Source organism: Periplaneta americana, unplaced genomic scaffold, assembly GCF_040183065.1.
Source record: "Periplaneta americana isolate PAMFEO1 unplaced genomic scaffold, P.americana_PAMFEO1_priV1 scaffold_23, whole genome shotgun sequence".
NCBI lineage: Eukaryota > Metazoa > Arthropoda > Insecta > Blattodea > Blattidae > Periplaneta > Periplaneta americana.
Window position 1 is genome coordinate 2,015,821 of NW_027185504.1, and position 23,164 is coordinate 2,038,984.

At 33.6% G+C, this 23,164-nt stretch overlaps 1 pseudogene; it reads right to left on the reverse strand.

Annotated features, from left to right (window-relative positions):
• The window catches only part of LOC138693834 (DNA-directed RNA polymerase I subunit RPA1-like), a 156,673-nt pseudogene that overhangs the window by 23,143 nt on the left and 110,366 nt on the right, over positions 1-23,164 (reverse strand).

The following is a 23,164-nucleotide window of genomic DNA, read 5'->3' on the forward strand; positions in this document are numbered from 1 at the left end:
TATAGGTTGTTGACTCGCTGCAGGTAGTAAAAGGTAGAGATGTGTTGAGGTTGCTATTTAGAGTAGAGTACAGTAGTATGGGGAAACACACACATATGTACATTCTGAAAGCAAATATACATTACACAATGGCAATGTCAAAAGAATGTGAAAAGCATTTATTCTCCTCTTTTATAAGCATTTGTGTTTAATTATTATACACAGTGTTAATGGTGGAAATAAACATGTAGCAATTTTAATTTATTCATTTATCCTATTGGTCGTCTTTAGGAACTACAGTTACAGTACCGAATTGCAATGTACTACAAGATACATTTTCAGTGTCTCAAATGTAAATATTTTTCGGTTATCTGCCAAACACAGTTTGTACTGTGAAAAGATGCGTTCTAAACATCATTGCAGTCTCTAAGAGACAGTCCTTTATTCTCGGGTGACTATATGTCCACTAATTTGCTGTTTATATTACACAGTGATCCATATCCGTTATTTTTACATAAAATTGATTTCCACTTCTATTTTACACGGTCAGTAACCAGTGTACTTGGTGTCTCATTAATTCTCTGTGTCATTTCCTTAACTAATTTCAGGGCTTCCGGCATCTCTTGCTCTGACTTTTCTAACCGTGTAATAGTTTCAGACAAAGTTTGAAAATAGATTTGTATGAAAACCAAATTATTCGTCAGAACCTTCAAATCTAGAGCGTTTTCCTTTGCATATTTGTTGGCAAGCATTCTACAGTACCCCCACCCACTGTACGCTTTACCACTATACTCACTACGCCGTTATGCGGATTTCCCACTGAACTGCTCTATCGGATCCGAAGTCTCGAAGCCTGCATCTTCGGTGCATTGCTTTTCATAGTATGAGGGATGTTAAAGGCCCAGTCTTGACGGTAGATGACGTCACGAGCAGTGCAAGAGGGTCTGATGGCCAGTGCCTTCCAATCGATTTTCCTTGAATGACATTATGCAGGACAGCGCACCACCTCACTTTGCAAATGTCGTGCATATGTGCTGGATGAGAAGTTTCCGGGATGTTGGCTGGGGCGATGTGGATCTCATGAACGGCCTGCAAGAAACCCTGACCTGACAACCTGTGACTTTTTTTATGGGGCCGGGCAAACGATGAGGTGTAATGGACGAAACCTCGCACTCTGAAAGAATTGCAAGCAAAGATTCGGGGCATCACTAATGTTTCACGCAACTTCCTCCAGAAGACTGTGGATTCCACTCCTGGCTATTTGAGGAAATTGGTCGGAGCTACAGGTGCCTACATTGAATTTTGAGGTATGCATCTGTATTCCCATTTAATAATGTACACATAAAATTAGTTTCAATAAATTTGCGTTGTAAATGTAAATTTTATATGCCTCTTTTAACATCTAGTTACTTCTTGCCCACCCTGTAGAAGACCATGTAGTATTTGCTGCTATAGGAGGTCCTGGATTCGTGCTTGTTTGTGATAATACCGGGGCACATTCTGTGACTGAGACGAACTTCCTAAGGTTGAACGAAATTGAGATTATGGACTTGCCTGCAGTAGTCCTGTTCTGAACATTTTGGGAACTGCTGGGCAGGAAAATCAGACGAGAGTCCGCTCTCCACAAATCCTGCACGAACTTGTGGATGCTCTGGAGGAGGAATGGGAGAAAATTCCCCAAGATGAAGTACAAGAACTCATTCGGAATATGCCACAAAGATGCCAAAGATATGTAATCGAAAGTCGTGGATGCCATACATGATACTAGAACCTTCTATTTGATCTTCAGGTTTGATGAGTTATGCCAAGATTTAAATATTTACTTGGACGAATTTTATTGTAAATTTAATTAGTGGCATTAAAATTCATTATTATTAATTTATTTTTATTTGCATGATGTTAAATACATTCTTAAGTAATGTTATTATCAATTTTCGTATCTTTACTCTTGTCAGTACAAAAATATTTAAGAAACTCATACTGTTCTTCTAATAGTTTTAAGCAGTGTATTCTTTCTATAGAAATAAACATTTAGAATCAATTTTTATTTTAGTAGGTTATTTTACGACGCTTTATCAACAGCTTAGGTTATTTAGCGTCTGAATGAGATGAAGGTGATAATCCGGTGAAATGAGTCCGAGGTCCAGCACCGAAAGTTACCCAGCATTTAGAATCAAATCGATGAGAAGAAAAAGAGTAATTTTTTCAAGAATCTCACTTTTCACATACAAAATCTATTAAGAAATAGAAATAAAGAGCACCGGGGAAAAAAGATGAGAGGAATAGGCTTAAAAAAAAAACAAAAGAGAGATGAGGAAACAATTTTACAGCCATGTTTTGAAAAACCTGTACACTGCAAAAAAGGATGAAGGAAAAAAAAATGAGAGTGCACAGTATGCTGTTTACACTGTTTGTGTTGGCAATCCTTAACCTCTGTTTGCTGTATTAGGTTATTTTCAAACAGTAATCAATCTAATAAGATTATTTTTCCCGAATTATTTAGTCACTTGTAGTAGTCCATCCAGCTACAAGTAGTAATCCGTTCCCTGTTTCAAGCTGTGGATAATAATGTAGCCGTGCATTTTATATTACTTTGTTGACTTACTACTGTGAACAGCAGGTGTTCTCTTGGCTTATTACGTGAACAGTTTTTGAAGGTTTAATCCCAAAATTAACAAGGAAAAGGAAGGGGAATGAATGATATTAATATAAAAACAATTGAGAAGAAGACTACTGAAATAAATAAAACTGTTACATATCTACACAGATGGGTCTACTATCGATAACAACTCAGGATCAGGAATTACGTGTGCGTTATTCTCATTTTATCAACCAGCAGGACATCATACAACAAATTTTGATGTGGAAATAATGGCTATTCATATCTCACTCCAACACCTACTATACAGAATAGATAAATTTCAAAATGCTGTCATTCTTTCTGATTCTAAAGCAGCATTATATGCAATAAATTCATATAAAATGATGTCAATCCAAATTAAAGGATGTCACAAAATGATCCAACAACTTCAAAAACTACAGAAAAGAATTCAATTGCAATGGATACCTGCACATTGCGGAATTGCTGGAAATGAAACTGCTAACTTTCTTGCCAAAAAAGGATCCAATTTAATTCAGAATACAAATACAAGCCTACCTTTTACATCCATCAAAAGACTAATTAAAAATAAATATAAAATCAAGCAAAACCAAGCACTATGTACCAAAGCCAAAGATAAAAAATGGAGCATTTTACTAAAAAAAACAGAAATTATTCCAGAAATCCCACGTAAATCTGCAGTAGCAAAATTCAGACTGCTTACAGAACACGATTATTTGGCCAAACACTTGAATAAAATAGGAATTTACACAAATCCAAATTGCCCTCTATGCAACAATGAAGAAGAAATGACTGAAGATCATCTCATAACCTGTGAAGTTTTACCGAATGGATCCACCACAGAGAAATATTGGAGAGCAAGAACGCTAATGGATTCATTGCCAAAGCCCGGCATTAAATAACAACAACAACAAATAAACAAAACTAAAGAACAATGCAGTAAGCTAAATACAAAATTGAGAAAGTTAATGTTAAAGAAGGAAGTGTTAGCAATGCTGTGGGACTTCAATGAATCATTTGGGCCATGAGATTGAGGAGGTGACTATGCTTGGGCAGAACAAACATTATACTGTTCTCAGGATGCTCCACTACATTGTGAATAAAGTAAAAAGACTGAAAAAGATTACTGTTGTGTTTTCAATCCAGAGACACTCATAATACCTTAGAGTGTGATCGCAACATGTGACTAATCAGTCTGAAGACGATAGTGGAATTGCTATACGAGTGAAATACCGTTGTGCGAAATGCTACAGTTAAGTCTGATGCATTTGAAGTGATACCACATGATAATCATCTTATTTTGAAACCTTCGACATATATTTTTGCCTCCAAAGTATCTTAATAAATGCCCATTTGCTAATAAGACCTGTAAACGAAATTATTATAGTTGATAATCATCCCTGAATGATATAAGTACTTCGGACTGAGAACTGAAGCTGTAGCCAAAATTCCTACATCATCTTCAGGACAGTTTATTATAGCCTCACACCTATGTAAACCAAAATATAATTACCTGCAGCATTTCAAAAATTTTTTCTCAAAAAGCTAGATTTGTTTGTGATGCCTAAGTGAAACAATATGAGATCCAGTTCTCATTATAAGTAGATCTATTTGCTTAATTAGTGACAGTAGTTTAATTCTGTTAAACTTTCAGTATTATGAAAGTGATCATAGTGTTTCCTTATAACATTCATCTTTTTCCAATGTAAGTTACGACATTTGCAGATTATTATATTCTCTCATTATGTAATTAATGAGATACTTGTACACAAATAACATTAAGTAAAATTTAAAACGTTATAATTTACTGTGTATACAGTCAAGTTAATTAGTAATTATGAGACTTCAAAGTTAAAAGTTTGTTTTTCTCAACATAAAGTTGTATAAACCCTCATCTTTTCCCCCCTGTGCTCTTGAAATAATCTGACTTTATTTTTTCTCCCTTGGAAATAAATGAAGCACACACAGGTAGTAATCTCAGGTGTGGTGTAGGGCACCTTCATGTGCATGCATTGAGTTTTTTCTGTCTGCAGAGTGTGTCAGTTGCTGGCAGTCAACCTGCGAGTAAGTGCATGCCCATCAGATTTTCACTTGTGCAAAGTGACAGAATGACTTGAACAGGAGTAATGCAACAAATTTTGCGAATCAAAAGATTCAATAGGCTTTCGGTGACAATGCTATGGGCATCATACAAATATAGGAGTGGTACAACCATTTCAAACATGGCCACTCATTGGTGGAGAGCGAATCATGTTTCTGTAGGCCCTCAACAAGCCGAAATGGCAAGATGATTGACCAAAAGTGGACACTGGTCATGCAGGAACATTATATTACAGTCCAAGAACTTGTGGACAAGGTAGTTTGGTACATTCCATTTTTAAAGAGGATTTGGCCATGCAGAATGTCCACGAAATTCGTACTGAAGCTGATCATGATGGAGTATGGAGCAGAAGCAACTCTGCAGGACTAGCTGGAATGCACAGACGACAATGACTTCCAGTGGCAGGACCACTGGGAGAAGAGTGTGCAGTCCCAAGGGGAAGACTACGTTCTTCAATGTACAACCCAAAAACCAAGGTACAGTCATCGCAGTAAAAACTTTTATCATAACCGAGGACTAAAAAAGTATGGCAGATGCGCAGCAAAGTGAAACTCATGTTGACCCTTTTCTTTGACTCCTATGGTGGTGCATTACGAATATGCTTCACAAGGCCAAATCATTACCAAAGAATACTATCTGTAAGTTTTCGATCGCATTCATGATGCTGTGCAGGCAAATGACCAGCAAAAACTTGAAAGCACCCACCCATTATTCGCGACTGATTCAGGCTTTCTTGACCAAATATAACATTCCTCAGGTTCGTCAGGCTCTCTATTCTCCCGTCACGACTCCCTCTCGTTTTTGGCAGTTCCTCAAGCTGAAAATGCTGTTGGAAGGGACTCAGTTTAAATCACAATAAGACATCATTTGTAACACAATGACTCAATTCTACTGTATTTCCAAAGAAGCCTTCCAGAAATGCTTCCGACGTGGCAGGACTAGTGGAAGAAGTGTGGGCAGTCCCAAGAGGAAGACTGCATTGAAGGATGTTCGTGGTTTCAGACCTTCTCGTGAGTAATAATTGTATTTTTCCCAGCCAAGAGTCAAAAATACTTTTGGAATAGATCTTGTATATCAGAATATTGCATATAAATTTGAGCTCTATCATTAACATATAACCTTTCAAGCACACGAAAAATGTTAGTAGCTATAACCCCACATCATCAGTGAAGAACTTCCTGGATCCTATTTCTATAGCAGTATAAAAATTAAATTTCTGAGGTGTGCATCTATACACTAAAATTCATTATCCCTAATAACTTGTAAAGAACATGTGGAAATAATTTGTATGAAGCCGTTTGATTTAGAGACAAGGCCCTAAACGTGTGACAAAGGATTCCACATTTATTTTTCTTCTGAAGCCATTTAAAAGGATTCTATCATCATCTTTAAAATGAAATGCTCTGGACTGAGATTGAACACACAGGACTCTGATTTAATGGCAAGCAGGGTGGCCATTCAGTCACCACAGCTGATAAAGAAGTGAAATGTGAGAGATTACATAATTAAATATTACCAGTACTCATTGCCCCTAATTTAGACAACTGTGAAGTTTATCAGTGTGATAATATGTAATGTCAACATTTACAACTCTCACTGAAATTGATTTATACTGTACTTTTTCCATGTACAAAACTGTTTGTGTCTTACCCCTTCATCTTCGTCAAAACTTTCATGCTCTTCTCCTATTCCAGCATTCTTAATTTTCCTCGTAAAGTCAGGGTCCACTTCATCTTCCAATTTTATTTCAGTTTCGTCATCTTCATTCTTAAAGGACTTTCCTGCTGTTTCAGCTGCACTTTCAATTCTAAAATAATAATAATAATAATAATAATAATAATAATAATAATAATAATAATAATAATAATAATAATAATAATAATAACAATAATAAATTTATTTCATTATTTATTTATTCATTATTAATATTAATGTGTTAGTCATCAGCGGTTGGCCAATGATAATCCAGCACAACTGAGACGATGATAATGCAATAATACAGAATAAATTGAAAACAATATTTACATTGATGACAATAATAAAAAATTTTATACACTGGATTAATATTATATTGTTAATTAATAGATACAAGTAAAACAATGCCAAACAAAAAATGAGTCGCTAATGAATGATATGTTGTAGCATGAAAATACCATAAAAATTACAATAAAAAATTGAAGACAATTGTTTACGAGAATAAATAAAATTTATGTAATTGTCAGGAACAAACTAAGTCCATACAGTGAAAGGATCAAATTCGCAGCCATGCATGTTCGTATTTTTAATGTATCTGGAGACTGGTGAAAGAAATTTTGAATTTCTATTATAGAAAAGTTTGTGAGCTCTCATATCTTTTGCAGAATACGTAAGATAACGTTTCTTAAGGAGTTACAGGATATATCACCTTTGAGGACCTTGCAGAATAGATAATCGAGCTCATGGCGTCTAGCATATAGGCTTCGACAATTAAGGTAAACGCATATTATCTCGTAGCTATACCCAGAGTTAGTGGGCAGAAATCTGAATCAACATAAGGATATGAATTTCCTTTGGATGAATAATAATAATAATAATAATAATAATAATAACAGTGTACATATAATACTTATGGTTGGGTGCATCAACATCGGTTAAGAATTAACAGTCCTTAGGTTCTGACTCAATGCTCGCTAGGCCGCATATACATGGGCATGCAACAGCAGTACAGTGGCGCTGCATGTAATGCGTGGAGTGAATTGTGCAAGCGTTGCACATGATACAAACCATCTGAGTAGGACGCACAAGCCTCGAACACCTTTCTAGTTTCATTCTACCTCGCATAATGGACGACCATGGAAAAACGAGAAAGCTTTGCTAACTGCTATTTGCACTTTGGTAACAATAGCATACATTTTCCCGGCCACTTAGTCACTCATAATGAGTGCACCTCTGTACACAGTGCGTTGGACATTGTGCCACTGTCACATATTCCGTGAAACAGTACATGAGGGTAGGCCACCAAAGGAAAACTGGGAGGAAGAACTTAAATTGAGGGGATTCGATCTGACACCGGAACTGGAATCCAGTGTGGCTTAGTGGTTAAAGCGTCAGCACGTAGAGCTGAAAACTCGAGTTCAAGTCCCAGTGCCTACCCAGCCTTCATCACGTGGTATGCAGAATTCCTGAAGGAAATATCACATGTACTTCGGTACATCATCATAATATTTATTTTATAAGATTAACAGCTGACATGACAGCTCTAATTTACTTCTTAAATACTGGATACTTCAATCCATCATCAGAAATGACGATACAGTGAACATTCACCAGTCCACTAGTACGTAGTGACTCATGCCAAATGCAGAAAAGTTGTTGTTGTTGTTTTCTAATACCAGGCGTTTGACAATAAAGTCATTTGACCTCTTGCACTCCAATATTTTTCAAAGATATTATCATGGTCAGCCACTGAAGCACAGATTTTGAGGTGTTCCGAATCCATTTCTTGGTTTCAGTTGCACAATGGGCAGTTAGGGGACTGATATATTCCAATTCTATGCAGGTGTTTGGCCAAACAGTCATGGCCTGTTGCCAATCTAAATGCAGCTACAGACGATTTTCGTGGTAAATCGGGAATTAACTGTGGATTTTGATGCAGAGAGTTCCATTTTTTCCCTTGGGATTGAGTTAGCAAATTTTGTTTGTTGAAGTCTAAGTATGTAGATTTCATAAATCTATTCACAGAGTAATACGTAGATTTAGTAATAGGTCTGTAAGTAGCAGTGCTGCCCTTCTTTGCTAAAGCATCCGCATTCTCGTTTCCCAGGATTCCACAATGGGATGGTATCCATTGGAATACAATTCTTTAATTGAGTGATATTAATTGACAGAGCATTTTAGTTATTTCTGCTGTTTCAGATGAAGGTGTGTGTTTAGAGACGATTGATAGAATAGCTGCTTTGGAGTCTGACAATATAACTGCATTCCTAAATTTATTGATGTGGCATAGAAGATTCCTGAGACATTCACTTATTGCAATGATTTCACCATCAAAACTTGTTGTTCCATATCCAAGAGATCTATAAAGTGAAAGAGACAGCACGTAACACCTGCATCGGCACCTTGTTCTCTGGAGATCAAGGATCTGTCGGTGTATAAATGAAGCCAGTTTTGTGGAGGGTACCTAATATTAATTGTCTCTAAAGACAATTGTTTCAGTATTTCAGTGTTTACATTTGATTTCAGTATTTCTTCTGTTAAATTTAGATTATATTCTATATTTAATAGAGTTAAAGGGTTTGGTTTAATTTGTAAGTTTTCTTTTAAATTCGGGATATTGATTTTCTGTTTTAATTCTTGAACAATGGATATGAAACTTTTTTGAGTTTTCAATCTACAAAGAGGACTATATGAATGCCAATTGTTACCTGGTAATCTGATAAGTTTTTCATATTGAATCAGTGCTTTTTCTTCTATTGTCATTTTGATGCTGTTAATATTAGTGAGGAATCTCATAGAATTTATTGGCATTGTTTTGATTCCACCAGTAATGAGTCTGAGAGCTTGGTTTTGAACATATTCTATGTCGTTTATGAAAGGTGAAGTAATTAAAATTTCTCCGCAGTATGTCAGCACTGGCTGTATAAACATTTTGTATGTGGTGTTCAAAGTATTCCTAGAGCATCCCCATTTCTTTCCTGCTAGTCTTTTTAAAAGGGAGAATCTTTTACGAGCTTTTTCAGAAATGTATTTCAAATGGTTGCTCCATGTTAACTTACTATCGAAAATAACTCCAAGATATTTGGATTCATAAGTCCTAGGAAGTTGTTGGCCATTGTATAGGATATTGAATTCTCTTTCTTTTTTACCGAGTGAAAATATTTGGTAAAAAATGCAGAAAAGTCTGAAGCAGGAAATAAAAGATCTAAGTGAACGAGTATAAAAATAAATTAAATAAGTGCTTACAATGTAGCTTTTATTTTCAATATTTTCTTCATGGCATAGAAGATCTCCTTCAGAAACTTTTTCTCGACATGCTTCAGAATTTCTGATGGTTTCACAGAAAATTTGGACTTGTATACTTCACGTGGAAGAAACTGCATATGTATCATATATACTTGGTTCCTGAAATAAGAAAATGAACAAATTATAATACTTTTTTCATTCTCTTGACACTTCAGTTTCAGAAATTTAGTCACATTAATTCACCAGTAGCAGGTGTAAGAACTGGGGTTTTCATGCATGGTGGACACTGCCTCATTTTCTTTCTTTCTTTCTTTTCTTTTCTTCTTTTTTTTTTTTTTTTGCTGCTGTAACGATTCTAGGTCAATGATTCTCTAAGAAATGAAAAGATCATGGGGACCAACATTCTGGTCTATTCCTCCTTACCTCAACCCATTCAATTTTTATTTAAGAGTCATTCCACATCAAATTGCAAACTGACAAAGCACGACCTTTTTGTAAATGGGCGAATTTTTTTATGAATTCCAGGCATCAAATAAAGACATCCATATCGTTTATTTCCACGATTATTTATTATTTGTGTAGTTATGACTATTTGAAATTACGCAAAGTATTTATTTCCACAATTATTTACTATTTGTGTAGTTATGACTATTTGAAACTACGCCAAGTATTTATTTCCACAATTATTTACTATTTATGTAGTTATGACTATATGAAACTACGCCAAGTATTTATTTCCACAATTATTTACTATTTGTGTAGTTATGACTATTTGAAACTACGCCAAGTATTATTTCCACAATTATTTACTATTTGTGTAGTTATGACTATTTGAAACTACGCCAAGTATTTATTGCCACAATTATTTATTATTTGTGTAGTTATGACTATATGAAACTATGCCAAGTATTTATTTCCACAATTATTTACTATTTGTGTAGTTATGACTATTTGAAACTACGCCAAGTATTATTTCCACAATTATTTACTATTTGTGTAGTTATGACTATTTGAAACTACGCCAAGTATTTATTTCTACAATTATTTACTATTTGTGTAGTTATGACTATTTGAAACTATGCCAAGTATTTATTTCCACAATTATTTACTATTTGTGTAGTTATGACTATTTGAAACTATGCCAAGTATTTATTTCCACAATTATTTACTATTTGTGTAGTTATGACTATTTGAAACTATGCCAAGTATTTATTTCCACAATTATTTACTATTTGTGTAGTTATGACTATTTGAAACTACGCCAAGTATTTATTTCTACAATTATTTACTATTTGTGTAGTTATGACTATTTGAAATTACGTAAAGTATTTATTTCCACAATTATTTACTATTTGTGTAGTTATGACTATTTGAAACTACGCCAAGTATTTATTTCTACAATTATTTACTATTTGTGTAGTTATGACTATTTGAAACTACGCCGAGTATTTATTTCTACAATTATTTACTATTTGTGTAGTTATGACTATTTGAAACTATGCCGAGTATTTATTTCTACAATTATTTACTATTTGTGTAGTTATGACTATTTGAAACTATGCCAAGTATTTATTTCCACAATTATTTACTATTTGTTTAGTTATGACTATTTGAAACTATGCCAAGTATTTATTTCCACAATTATTTACTATTTGTGTAGTTATGACTATTTGAAACTACGCCAAGTATTTATTTCTACAATTATTTACTATTTGTGTAGTTATGACTATTTGAAATTACGCAAAGTATTTATTTCTACAATTATTTACTATTTGTGTAGTTATGACTATTTGAAACTACGCCAAGTATTTATTTCTACAATTTATGCCAAGTATTTATTTCCACAATTATTTACTATTTGTGTAGTTATGACTATTTGAAACTACGCCAAGTATTTATTTCTACAATTATTTACTATTTGTGTAGTTATGACTATTTGAAATTACGCAAAGTATTTATTTCTACAATTATTTACTATTTGTGTAGTTATGACTATTTGAAACTACGCCAAGTATTTATTTCTACAATTATTTACTATTTGTGTAGTTATGACTATTTGAAACTACGCCAAGTATTTATTTCTACAATTATTTACTATTTGTGTAGTTATGACTATTTGAAACTACGCCGAGTATTTATTTCTACAATTATTTACTATTTGTGTAGTTATGACTATTTGAAACTACGCCAAGTATTTATTTCTACAATTATTTATTATTTGTGTAGTTATGACTATTTGAAACTATGCCAAGTATTATTTCCACAATTATTTACTATTTGTGTAGTTATGACTATTTGAAACTACGCCAAGTATTTATTTCTACAATTATTTATTATTTGTGTAGTTATGACTATTTGAAACTACGCCAAGTATTTATTTCTACAATTATTTATTATTTGTGTAGTTATGACTATTTGAAACTATGCCAAGTATTTATTTCTACAATTATTTATTATTTGTGTAGTTATGACTATTTGAAACTATGCCAAGTATTTATTTCTACAATTATTTATTATTTGTGTAGTTATAACTATTTGAAACTACGCCAAGTATTATTTCCACAATTATTTATTATTTGTGTAGTTATGACTATTTGAAACTACGCCAAGTATTTATTTCTACAATTATTTACTATTTGTGTAGTTATGACTATTTGAAACTACGCCAAGTATTTATTTCTACAATTATTTATTATTTGTGTAGTTATGACTATTTGAAACTACGCCAAGTATTATTTCCACAATTATTTACTATTTGTGTAGTTATGACTATTTGAAACTACGCCAAGTATTTATTTCTACAATTATTTATTATTTGTGTAGTTATGACTATTTGAAACTACGCCAAGTATTTATTTCTACAATTATTTATTATTTGTGTAGTTATGACTATTTGAAACTACGCCAAGTATTTATTTCTACAATTATTTACTATTTGTGCAGTTATGACTATTTGAAATTACGCCAAGTATTTATTTCTACAATTATTTATTATTTGTGTAGTTATGACTATTTGAAACTACGCCAAGTATTTATTTCCACAATTATTTACTATTTGTGTAGTTATGACTATTTGAAATTACGCAAAGTATTTATTTCCACAATTATTTATTATTTGTGTAGTTATGACTATTTGAAACTACGCCAAGTATTTATTTCTACAATTATTTATTATTTGTGTAGTTATGACTATTTGAAACTACACCAAGTATTATTTCCACAATTATTTACTATTTGTGTAGTTATGACTATTTGAAACTACGCCAAGTATTTATTTCCACAATTATTTACTATTTGTGTAGTTATGACTATTTGAAATTACGCAAAGTATTTATTTCCACAATTATTTATTATTTGTGTAGTTATGACTATTTGAAACTACGCCAAGTATTTATTTCTACAATTATTTATTATTTGTGTAGTTATGACTATTTGAAACTACGCCAAGTATTTATTTCCACAATTATTTACTATTTGTGTAGTTATGACTATTTGAAATTACGCAAAGTATTTATTTCCACAATTATTTACTATTTGTGTACTTAATGACTATTTGAAACTGCGCGAAGTATGTGCGTACTGTAACAAGATCGCTTATACTCTTGAGTCTATATATAGTTGAGATTTTGGGTTCGGTGCATTTGAAATATTAAATGCAATACTTTTTACTACTTTACACAATTTGGCCTAATTTTTAAATTATTTTTCTTTCAAATTAAAATGATTACATTAAATAGCATAGTTAAAAAAAATACAAACCTATTCCCTGATGTATTATCTGTAACTAGAGCATCAAAAGTGTGGGATATGCATACATACATTTGCAACAATTTATTTTCTGGACGCATGCATGTGCTCACAATACACCACTATGGGATTATTTTCATACATGTGTATGCGAAAAGACTGGCGACAGAAAATTTTACGAAATTAAGTTGCATATAATAACTGTCTGCACCTCTACAAAGTAGATCATTGCTTCTTAGCTTGGAAAACACTCACCTCATTGACGGCAGCCATGAAAGCCTACATTCGAAGACAAATGATTAATACCTTAAGAAACAGTAAACATCCTATCTGAAGTTATATTATTATTGCCAACTCAGCTAGAGGGGAGCCTGCTTTTTAATATATTGTATAAATTATAATTATTTCCACTGGAAGGCTTTCTATCTGAATGTTAATTTAATACCATGTACGCCATTTAACCACTTTAAGAAAAAGTATGCATGGTTAGACTATTTATTAGTGTTTTATAAATGTGTTTAAATAATATTTTTCACCATGTTCAAATGTTTGTTTGTTAGTAAACTATCACCTGAAGATGACTTGAAGGTAAGTCGAAAATATTCGTGATGTATATTAATATTGTATCCTGATATAACAGAATTCATTTCTGCCATCTTAACATGATAAGTGATTGAGTGAAAATAAAAACTGATTTATATGATATTATTCATTATGCTGCCGAAACTCAGGTTAGATGAACGGATCAAACAATTCTCCCAAGATGGAATGAACAAGTTTGGAGATAATATAATGCTGTGCAGTTTCTGCAATAAGCAAGTTGTGCGCGAAGCTACTATTTCTATTTTCCCTCACATACTAATAAAACTGTAAACAGTACCTGGTGCCATACTGAGCTGTTTATTCAAGTATAGATGATCACAGAACTCAAGAGTTTTCCTTTTTCACTCAAGAATTTAATTATTTTACTCAAGAATTTTTACCTTTGTCACTCAAGAAATTTAAGGGATTTTATTCAAGAAATTTGAGGTCCATAGTTATGATTAAGAATGTGACGTCACATCATAGTCTGTCTTTCTTGTTAGTCACAACTGCAACCTTGATTTGCGTTGTACAAGTTCACAGCTGCTTAACACTTTGTTATGAAGAGAAGAACGGTATTGGACATGAATTATAGTGAATGTAATGTAACTAAAGCAACGATGGACTTCCTGTGTGCGGCATAGCAGTATGATGTCACACGTTCAGAGGTATGTTGCTTGGAAACCATTAATTGTAGAAAGGTCTAGTTTGCTTCATTGCATGTTGTTTATAATATATCATCCCAGAATGTGATTTTGAGTTCAGTACCCCTTTAAGACTTTTCTCTCAATGACAAAATCCTATTTTTGAAAAAAACATGATATTAAAACTCCTAAGAAAATCCCAAACACTTATATTTACATAGTCCAGTAAAATTCAAACATCTGGAGCAAGAATAAAAATGGGACACACAGTAATAGAATTATCCCGTTTAAAATGCCTTCACATTACAGATGCTCAAAGAAATGCAACATCAGCATTTATGAAACACAGTTCAACCAAATCTTAATCATCTGAAAGCTCTGAATACACAGAAGCTTGGAAATAAAGCCAAGTAGTAATTTAATAAGAACCAGTGCCAGAGTTCTAACAGAAAACGGTAAGTTTCGAACCTGTATTTATAGACTTGATAGAGAGAGGTTATAACACAAGTAAAAGCAAAGTTTTATCAGATGGTGATTACTGAGAGTCTATCTTATACCTTGAGAATAAGTATAATCATAAATTGGTGAAGAAGTTTACAACGATTACAGACTAACCAGAATAACCAAAATAAAGTATTAATCAACGTTTCTAATGTATTTGCTGATACCTCTAAAAACGTGGTCATACATTTGTACGTAGTATTTTATAAACATTGAGTACTTGGTGAAAGAAAGTAGTATGCAAAAAAATTGAAAACAGCTTTAATTTTCACATACAGCAATTTGTTCAGCATAAATGTTATATACATTTCACTTCTTACCTTTCAGGAAAAAGTTCAATTTTGTCCTTTACATCAATGTACTGCAATACGTCAGACATTGTAACTCTACACAATTTCAATTTCAAATTATTTGCTTTTTTCTCTAGTTTACGTATGTCAGGAAGGAATGGTATGTCCATATTTGGAGTCTTCATATTATGTGATGCTGTCTCGCAATCGAGGTATACCCAACGTCACATTCATCTCACCACGACCAGCAAAGTGAAATGTGTTCAGAGTCATTTGAGTGGATGGCTCTCCGATGGACTGAAATAGAAAAACCATGTGTATTTGTAGACTCCTTATGCAGAAAGATTGTATATTTAAAATAACTTACTTACAAATGGCTTTTAGAGAACCCAGAGGTTCATTGCCCCCTCACATAAGACCGCCATCGGTCCCTATCTTGAGCAAGATTAATCCAATCTCTACCATCATATCTCACCTCCTCAAATCCATTTTAATATTATCCTTCCATTTACGTCTTGGCCTCCCCAAAGGTCTTTTTCCCTCAGGTCTTTCAACTAACACTCTATATGAATTTCTGGATTCACCCATATATGCTACATGCCCCGTCCATCTCAAATGTCTGGATTTAATGTTCCTAATTATGTTAGGTGAAGACAATGAGTGCAGTTCTGTGTTATGTAATTTTCTCCATTCTCCTGTAACTTCAACCCTCTTACCCCCAAATATTTTCCTAAACACCTTATTCTCGAACACTCTTAACCTCTGCTCCTGTCTCGAAATGAGAGTTCAAGTTTCACAACCATATGGAACGACTGTAATATAACTGTTTTATAAATTCTAACTTTCAGTTTTTTTTAAAGTAGGCTGGACGACAAAATCTTCTCAACAGAATAATAGCACGCATTTCCTATATTTATTCTGCGTTTAACTTCCTCACAAGTGTAATTTATAAATAATAATAATAATAATAATAATAATAATAATAATAATAATAATAATAACAACAATAATAATTTATTTACTAATATTTATTGTGCTGTACAACAGCCTGGAGCCAACAACAGTTTAGCACAAGATAAAAGTTAGCACAAGATTTACAATGCACAAGGAATTACATAAACAGTGCATAAAAATAATTATTAAAATTAGAGACAAATAAAATAACCAATAATGACAAAATTAATAGATAACTGCAAAATACATGATACAGAATAGCTAAAAAAACAACACAAACGAATGAAACTGAAATGAGTGTGATTTAGATGTGTAAACTCAATATAAAAATAACCAAACAGCAAGCTACACATTAAACGGATCCGAATTAATGCAACATAAATTGGCAGCTTTCATGCATCTGACAACTGGAGAGATTTCGGCTTATAGGTATAAACAATTTTTTGAAATCTTAAACCATTCGAACGGGCCCGAAGGTAAATATTGCTTATGAAGGATTCACAATCAATATTACCCTTTACAGCCTTACAAAAGAATAAATAGTCAAATTCAAGATGTCTAACATAAAGGCTAGAAAACTTAAAATATTTACAAGTACTCTCATAATTGAAAATAGATGAATTTGATAAAAACTTAAAAGCAAGTAGGGACATAAAAAATTCTTTGAATGATTTCCAATTTAACCAAATCAGTAGAAGTAATAGAATTCCAGACAACAGATGCATATTCGAGTTTAGATCTGATTAATGTATAGTATAAAATTACAAGAGTAGCTGGAGTAGAAAAAGAATAAGTTATAGACCTTATAAGTCCGAGCATTCTAATGGAATGATTATAAATATATTGGACATGATTATGAAAATGCAATTTGGTATCGAGTATAACTCCCAGGTGTCTAATACAGTCTTTCCTTATTATGTTGATATTATTAAGAGTATAATTGAGGACCGTTTTTGCAGAACTTGCTAACTGCAAAATTTGCAAAATTGAGATTTTGATGGATTCATTAACATAAGGCAGGCCTCTACATGATGTTCAAAGCGTCTTAGTAAAATTGGGTTATTTTTCTTCATTGTAGCATGTCAAAGTGTGATCGTTTTTTCAAAACTTGCTTTCTGCTATAAGTGAGACATACAGCAAAACTTGCTTACTATAGTGTTTTGTCTCTCCTGTAAAATTTAGTTTTTTTCAGTTAGCAAGTTTTGTAAAAACGGTCCTCAATTATTAAATTTGAGAGAAGTGGTTTTTCTAGAGAAGGAAATGACTAAAATTTTCGATTCATTAATTTTCATTCCATTATCAGCAGACCATAGCTCAACAGCGTTTGTATCATTTTGCAAAGTTATGCAGTCTGCCAGACTATTAATTTTGCGAAATATTTTCAGGTCATCGGCAAATAAAAGGCAGTTAGAACTTAGTCTAGTACTGATATCATCTATAAATAATAAAACTAATAGAGACCTCAAAGTGGAACTCTGTGGAACTCCGCATAAACTAATACGAGGGGGATCCAGGAAATAACGACCGTTTTGTTGTAATAATTAAAAAAAATATATTTATTTGAAAAAACGAAGTCTGTTACATAACTGAAGCTTCCTTTACTTCTCTACATAATCACCACCTACATTTAAACATTTGTTGTATCTGTTCACTAGCTTTAGAATTCCCGTGTTATACTCCTCTGCTGCCAGTTCATTAAGCCAGGTGTTCACTGTCTTCTTCAACTCTTCATCACTTCCAAAACGATCCCAAAAGACAGTAGCCATGACTTTTTGTGTTGAGAGAGTCTGTTTGAATTTTCTCGGTTTCTTGGGTGATGAGGGATGATGCCACTGACGTGATTGGCGCTTGGTCTCTGGGGTGTTGTGAGACACCCAGGTCTCATCACCAGTCACAATTTCATCAAGAAAGGCGTCTCCATCTGTGTGATATCGCATCAAGAATGTCAATGCTGAGGCCATTCTCTGAGTTTTGTGTTGGTCACTCAGTTGCCGTGGAACCCATCGTGCACAGATTTTGTGGTAGCCAAGATGTTGCGACACAATTTCACCAAGCAAAGAACGAGAAATGTCAGGAAAGGCAATATGCAATTCGTCGAGTGATGTGCGCCTGTCTTGCAAGATTCTGTCGTTCACTTTAGTCTTCAGGTCTTCTGTGATGAGTGATGGGCGTCCGGGTCGAGTTTCATCGTGGACATTTGTTCGCCCATTGTTGAACATTTCGCACCATTTTCTCACATTTCTTTCATTCATTACAGTATCACCATACACTTCTTTCAATTGCCGGTAAATTTCTGCAGGTTTCAAATGTCGGGCATTCAAAAATCGAATCACATTCCTCACCTCACAGTCGGCGGGATTATCAATCACGTCGTTCATTTTGAAGTAACACAAAATGCACAATGGCGACTAGTTGCAACCAGTACTCACAACATTATGAGAACACATGTTAAGGAAGCCAGTTGACCTTCAAACAAGGAAGGGGAGTCAACTGCGTGGCGGGTATGTGCAAACGGTCGTTATTTCCTGGATCCCCCTCGTATATGGATCAGAGTAAGAATTTGAAGTCTAACACAGTATTGTCTATCTTTTAAAAAATTTTCAAACCAGTTCAGGTAGTTAGTGGTAAGATCAAAAGAGTTTAATTTGCTCTAACATATTACGGGAACAACACCAAATGCTTTGCTAAAGTCAAAACATATGGAATCAATTTGACCCTGAGTTTCAAATATAGGCATAGCAAAATTGAGATATGATACTAAATTAGTAGTCGTAGATTTCCCATTTGTAAAACCATGTTGGGCCGAATTCATTTTCTTTCTCACGTAAAAAGAAATATGTCTTTTAATTATTCTTTTTAAAAAACTTTGAGAAGTTATTAAGAATGGAAATAGGTTTATAATTACTTACAATAGCTTTATTACCATTCTTAAATATGGAAATAACAGATGCTTCCTTCCAAAGAGAAGGATATTTCCCCGTTTTCAAACTCAAATTGAAAATGTACGTTAAAACAGGTAGGCCTATAAGAATTTCAGACCATCCTTTAATAATAAAATTAGGGATGCCATCCATACCCATAGATTTATTAGGTTTGACATTTTTTATGGCCTTCCTGACATTCTCACAAGAGATTACAGATAAGAGTAAAAAGTCATTAATGTTAGAATAACAACTGAGAAAATTAAGAGTTATGACTGATCTGAAATGATTTAAATTGACTAGGAAATGCATTTGCAATGACTCTTTGATCAGCGATGTGAACCCCATTAATAATAAATTCATTAGGAATGTTTTTCGATTTTTGAAAAGATTCTACATATTTCCAAAATTTATTAGGCTCTTTTGTAAATTGTTATCAATGGATTGTAACCATTTACATTTATCAGAATTAATCAAAGGCTTGACTTGTTTTCTACAGTACGAGAAAATTTGATAGTGGTGATCAGATTTATATTTTTTAAAATTTCTATGTGCTTTGTTCTTTTTCTTAATGAGTTGATGTAGACTGTTTGAAAACCATTTAGGATAGTGCGACTTTTTCACAAAGGTGACAGGGACAGCTTTAGATATAGCATCATTTACAATTTTAGTCAGAGAATTAGTAGCAACATTGACATCGGTAGTAAGATATACTGTATACAATCCCAATCAAAATTGTGGAGAGTGGATAAATACAGTGATAATCACCTTGAGAATAGTTTAATGGGTGATGAACATCTTCCAAAACTAGTGAATGATTAGCAAGATTAACTGAACAGTTACAGACATTTGTAAAAACAAGATCAAGAAGAGTTTTGCTATTTCTCATAAGATTAATTGGTTTAGTCCAAGAAGACAAGAAAAGGAATACTGGTATAAATCCTGAGACTTAATTTTAGCATAATAATGAATATCATTAAGAATTCAACTTGATGACTAGGGCAAGGCAATTAATGATTTTGCATCTTTTTCTTATGAAGGTTTAAACATTGCTAGCATATATGGAAATGTATGACATTAAAAACTGGGTTAAATAAAAGCAATTCGTTAGGGCATTTTTTTGCATTTTCTTAAGTTTTTTACGGATATGTCATTTTTTAGCAATTTTTAGGTCATTTTGAGCATTTTTTACACTTTTCAGGAAGTCTGTGACATTATTTGTATTTGATTTGAGATTTTTATTATAATTCAGTATTTTCCTTGTCAGTACAATTTCTTGGAATTAAGTAGATGTTTGCTAGCTTCTACCCCTATTTTTCAAGGTATGTGCATAATGAACTTGCCCACTTCTAGGAATTTTATTCAAATTCTTAGAGCGTATGCTAGCTTGTACCCCTATTTTTCAAGGCATAATGAACTTGCCCACTTCTAGGAATTTACCCACACTCCCACAGAGATTCCTTTCTCCAGGTAAACTGGCATTGTTATGCTGTTAATTGAGGTGGTCAGTTGTTTCTAGTCGTCTGTGTGAACAGGTCAAGAGCAAAATGCCTAAAGTAAAGGAAACTGCTAGTGTTAAATTAAAGGCATTTGTTTCAAAATATGGAGAAAATATTTTTTCAATGGACGGTCGTATTTTATTCTGCAAGATCTGTGATGTGAGAGTGGCTGCTGAAAAAAAGTTTATGATAGAACAACACATGTCACGAGAGAAACATAAACGTGGCCTGCAGAGACTTGAAAATAAATCCAGTGTAAACTTACAGCAAATGCTTCTGGGGGATACGTGTTCAACGTTTTCGCCACTTTGTGAGAAACTATGTGAAGCTTTTCTATCGGCTGATACTTCACTTCACAAACTGAATCATCCTAAGTTGCGAACTTTCTTAGAAGAGGAGACCGGAAAATTAATTCCAGATCCCAGAACATTGAGAAGAACATACATAGCTTGGTGCTATGACAAAACTTTGAAAAAAATAAGAGAAATGATTGGAGAAAGAAATGTATTCGTATCCATTGACGAGACAACAGACTCTATGGGCCGTTATGTAGCTAATGTTATTGTTGGAGTTTTAGAAGCACACAGCCCTGGAGAACAATTTCTACTACATTGTGAGCAGCTGGACAAAGTCAACTACTCAACGATCAGCTCAGTATTTGACCATGCATTGAGAATACTTTGGCCTGATGGGATTCGAAATTCCAGTGTCTTGCTTTTTATAACAGATGCAGCACCCTACATGATGAAAGCAGCTGCTTCTTTAAGTGCACTGTACCCAAAAATGGTACATGTGACGTGTTTAGCACATGCATTATACCGGGTCGCAAAAGAAGTACGTGCAAATTTTCCTGAAGTGGATAAATTAATTGGATGCGTGAAGAAAGTATTCTTGAAAGCCCCCTCTCGAATTTCAGCATTCAAAACAGAAGCTCCAGAAATCCAATTGCCATTTTCACCTGTTTTGACTAGATGGGGAACATGGCTCCAAGCTTGCAGTTATTATTGCAAGAATTTCGATTTGTGAAGAAAGTGGTTGATTCTTTTGATAATGGTGAGTCAGTGTCAATAAAAAAAGGCGCAAGAACTGTTAGCTGATAAAGAAATTGCTGGTAAACTTTCTTACATAAATACTAATTTTGGATTCCTTCCTGATGTCATAACTGCACTGGCAAAATCCCAAGTGACATTAGTGGAACAGCTACAAATAGTGGATAAAGTGGTGAATGATTTGAGCCGTGCATGTGGTAAAGTGGGTGATGCAGTGTCAATGAAAATGAAAAACTGTCTAAGCAAGAACAGGGGGTACACAACATTGTGTTCAATTGGCAGAGCTTTGTCTGGTGAAAATTTTTCTTTTCCTGACTGTGAGTTAAATCCAGGAGATATTGCTTGCTTTCAGTTTGCTCCAATTGTTTCCATTGAAGTAGAGAGAAGCTTTTCCATTTATAAGTCGGTACTGTATGTATGTATGTATTTATTCACACTGCAATGGGTATATACCCGGTGGCAGTGGTAACTAATTACACTCAATAATGACAATAATAAAATTATTAATTAAAAATAGAATTAATGATAATACTAATAATTAATACTAATAATAATAATAATAATAATAATAATAATAATAATAATAACAACAACAACAACAGAGAATATACTAAATTAAATGAAACGATCACTTAAAATAACATTTGAAATATTCTAATTTGTATCTTAAAACTAAGATCGAACTAAAACCCACGAGTATATGTTCATATCTGCACAAGCACCTTTCAACATTATACTCATTTCGCTGTCAACTCACTCACTGCACTGGAACTACGACACATTTCACTGATTCTATCCTAATTTCACTAACACTTCAAAAACATTTCACTGTTCAAATACTTTGCACTGCCACTATAACCTATAAAGCTTCACTGACAGGAACACGTTTCACTTGCACAGCACACTTCACTAACACGACATACTTCTTCACTGATACAACACACTTCACTGACACAACATAATTCTTCACTGATACAACACTTCAATAACAACATATCATTTACACCCTTTAAGTACTGTGTATAATTACCGTCTATTAGTAAGGTCCTTAAGCCTATTTTTAAATGCATTTTTGGTTGTTGGTAAAGCCTTTAGTAAATCTGCAGGTAAAGCATTCCAGTCCCTGATAGTACGATTGAGAAAAGAAAACTTTCCAGTGTCCGTCCTCTGCCTTCTTTCCCTCAATTTATATGAGTGGTCGTTCCTTGAAGAGTAATTTGGCGGCTGCAACCTATTTTTTATTTCTCTCCAGGCAGGCTCACCTCTGTATGTTTTGAACAGTGCGCATAATCGAATTCGCGTTCTCCTGTCCGTGAGTGTGTCCCATTTTAATGGT